Below are 3,801 nucleotides of genomic sequence, written 5' to 3'. Positions count from 1 at the left end.
GTTTGAGATTAAGTCAGTGATGGGAATTACAGAGTTTGAATCATGCCTCTGCCATGGCCTGGTCAAAGTAATAAACTTCCTGAAACTCATCTTTTTTCTCTGTAAAATGGAGATGCTCCCCCTACTCTGAAAATAACAGTATAAAAATTACCATATGCCTAATGTACCCATATTATGAATGGAAGATCCAAGCATCGAAACTTAAAAGTGGCAAAACACACAAGCACGAACATCACAGCAAAGATGGATGCTTCATCTCCTAGGTTTGTTTGTTTTTTTAACTAGCCACAGACCACCTTGGTGATAGAGGTAGAGTGTCATCCCTCTAATATTTTAGTTTTAAAAGTATGATCATCATAACCTAGTTAAGTACCAGCTATGTACACATGCTTGCTTCTTTTCCAACTACAGGATTGTGTTTTCAGGGTTACATAGCCAGAATCTGATTCCATATAGATTTCCATATCAGGAAATACCTTATCCTTCAGAACTATTTTAAAGTAAAAAGTTTCTGTATGGAATCTTAAGAGTCTTAGAGACATCATTTCCTGATTCTGAGAGTGTATTAGTTATGTAACATGTTACTAATGGGGGAAGCTAATGATGGGTACTGCTAATGGGGGAAGCTAATGAGTGATACTGCCTCAAAAACCCAAAGAGGGGTCGCTATGAGTCGGGTCCGACTGGATGGCAAATAACAACAACAACAACAAATGATAGGTACACTGGCTGTCTCTGTATTACTTTTCCAACTTCCAATGAGCCTATAATTATTTCAAAATAAAAAATTACAACAAAAAAGGTTACTTATGAAAATGATAAACAGAATAGATCATAGAATAAAAACATTTCTGTTCAAAATTAAAAACATCTAGATGGTCTTAGACAAGCTTGGATGTCACCTGAAACAAATGTGGCACCTTAGCAGGCGGACTGTGAGGGACAACGCAAACAAGGTAAAATCCTCATTACCATTTCTGGCAGTAATAAACATTACATGGTCAAGACACTGCTCTCCTCACCTCCTTGAGCAAGACAATTCTGAGGAAATGTCAACTAACAAGAAACAAGGAGCCCTAGTGGCGCAGTGGTTCAACGCTCAGCTGCTAACCAAAAGGTTGGTGGTTTAAACCTCTCAACTATTTCCCAGGGAAAAGATGTGGCAGATTGCTTCCGCAAGGCCTTGTGAACCCGATGGTTCCACTCTCTAGGGTTGCTATGAGTCCAGGGCAACAGGTTTTATTTTGTTTTTTTCGAACAAGGAACAAAGTGAGGAGGGAAGAAGGCTCCCCAAATATGTAAATACTCGGCTAGAGAACAGTCTGTACAGTTCTTTTAGACACCCTGCATTTGGGCCCACTCACACCAAGTGCACAAACCCAGGCAGTCAGTCTTCCAGGACTCGGAAGCCCTTTCGGACCCTCATCCAGCCCCTGGCTCCACTGGGTTTCACCTCGGGGCCTCTGACTCCACCAGCGAGTCGGGCCTGGCTCAAGGTGAGCCTGTCTTTCTCTTTCTTTTCCTTCTTCAAGACCTGCTTCTCCCACAGCGCCTGGTCCACCTGATCGTCGGTGAGCACTACAGGTTTGTACTTGTTGTTGAAGAGCCCCTCGTTGGCCTCGGAGTGCAGCTGGTGGGACCCGACGACGCGTAAATGTGCGGGCAGGTGGAGGAACTCACCGTGGTTGATGTCGCAGTCGCGCATCTGGGCCCTCAGCACCCACCAGCCGCCGACGAAGCCCACATTCAAGATCCAGCCCGGGAAGTCGGCCCAGCGGGGCTGCAGGTAGCGGCAGTGGGCCTGGTAGAGGTTGGCCTGCGCCTCGAAGAGCGCCTCGTACAGGATCGAGCAGAGCCCCATTTGAGGTGCCACAGGTGGCCGGGACCTCGCAGCCAGAACCTTCGCTGCACGTGGCCCGCGCCAGCAGCACAAGTGTTCCAGATGCATGGAGCAGGGCCTCCTCCAAGGATGCTTCGCTTGACGCCAGCGCGCTGCAAGCCTCCGTTCCGCCCAGCAACCCCCACGTACACGGCCGCTGGGACCCTCTACGGGCTCTGCGTAGTCCCGGAGCAGCACGGGACCAGGAGCCCAAACGGGCCCACACAACCAGCTTCGGGGCCGTAGAGTCCCCCGCAGCTCCGCGGCCTGGAGACCAAAATCTCTTCAGAGCAGCCTCTGCCATTCTCTTCCAGGTTGGAGTTCCGTCTCCTCCATTTTATTTTTGACAACTTCCAATTTTCCTACATTCATACTTTGTACATTCCATGTTCTGATTATTAATAGATGTTTGCAGCTGTTTCTTCCCATTTTGAGGTAGTGGCAGTGGGCCTGGTAGAGGCTGCCACATCAGCAAATGGTGGTCCCCAAAGCTTTTACTCCATCCACATCATTAAGGTCAGCTCTACGTTGAAGAGGCAGCTCTTCCTTCCCCAGTCATATTTTGAGTGCCTTCCCACCTGAGAGGCTCATCTTTTCGCACTATATCAGACAATGTTTCAGGGCTATTCACAAAGTTTTCCAGTAATATATCAGACAGTGTTTCCCTGCTCTTCATAAGGTTTTCACTGGTCAGTTCTTTGAGAAGTGGGTGGACCCTTCCTTATTCCCTGTCTTAGTCTGAAAGTTCTGCTGAAACCTGTTCACTGTGGGTGACCCTGCTGGTATTTGAAATACTGGTGACATAGCCTCCAACCTCACAGCAACATACAAGCCACCACAGTGTGAAAAACTGACTGAAGAATGGTAACCATAGCAAAAAGGAGTGGACACCCCTCCTGAAATATGACTGAGATTGAACTTGCCCCATGGGGTGTGGGAGCTTGGAATCTTGCTTAATTAGTTACAAACTAAAAGTCCTATCAATTGCATTTGTATTTCTAGTGCCTAGCACAGAACTCGGCACATGATAGAAGTGTTTGTACAATGAATGAATGACCAAAGATTTCAGTCATCAAATGAAAATGCAGTTACTTTTCATAAGTTTTATTGTTTTCAAAGACAGAGAGTGGGCTCTCACCATTTAGAAAATTGCTCATCTCCATTAAAAAGCAGAAATTCTCCCTTGCATTGCATACCACTCCCCATTCAACACCTCCAATGACTTCCCATGTCACTTAGGATAAAATTGAAAGTCTTTACTGTGATCTTCACAGTCCAAAAAGATCTATCTGCTATCTCTGACCTCAACTCCAAACACACTTAATTTTCTTCTGTACTCCCTTAAGTCACACTGGTCTCCTTGTCATTCCTTAAACAAGCTTTTGCCTCAGGACTTTTGCACATGCTGTTCGCACTCCCTGAAAGGCTCTGCCCTGAGATCTCTGCATGGTTTCATCCTTCACTTTCTTCAGGTCTCTGTTCAAAAAGCCTTCCCAGATCACTTTATCTAAAATAGCATCCCCTCTCAACCTCCCCATCCTACATTATATACTTATTTCATTCCTGCTCATAGGCCTTAGCTGATGTATCTGTGATACAGTTGGGTGTGGTCAAATTTCCGAACTAGAACCATAAGGGCAAAGATCCTATTCACTCCTCAATCCCCAGTACCTAGAACAGTACCTGGCATTTAGTAGGAACTCAAGAAATGTTTGTTGAATAAATGAGTGGATTTAACAGTTAATGAGTGCCCAGACCACCACACCAATGGGTATTTTCTGGAACTGGGATTTAATTAATATGAATTTCAGACACAAAAATAGAATGTTGGAGCTGGAAAAGACAGAGTCATTGACTTCTGCCCTTTCATGGCCCTGCTGGTACAGACCAGGGGTGGGTATCTGACACCTGCAAAGCCCGGG

At 45.8% G+C, this 3,801-nt stretch overlaps 1 pseudogene; it reads right to left on the bottom strand.

Moving 5' to 3' along the window:
- Positions 1-1,449: 1,449 nt before the first annotated feature.
- On the bottom strand, positions 1,450-2,183 carry LOC103196396 (annotated as a pseudogene).
- Between the last annotated feature and the right edge of the window lie 1,618 nt (positions 2,184-3,801).

The sequence above is a fragment of the Orycteropus afer genome, unplaced genomic scaffold (genome assembly GCF_000298275.1).
Source record: "Orycteropus afer afer isolate SDZICR_OR568_19922 unplaced genomic scaffold, OryAfe1.0 scaffold00065, whole genome shotgun sequence".
NCBI lineage: Eukaryota > Metazoa > Chordata > Mammalia > Tubulidentata > Orycteropodidae > Orycteropus > Orycteropus afer.
The sequence above is the reverse complement of the archived record's forward strand: the minus strand, read 5'-3'. Positions and strand labels throughout refer to the sequence as shown.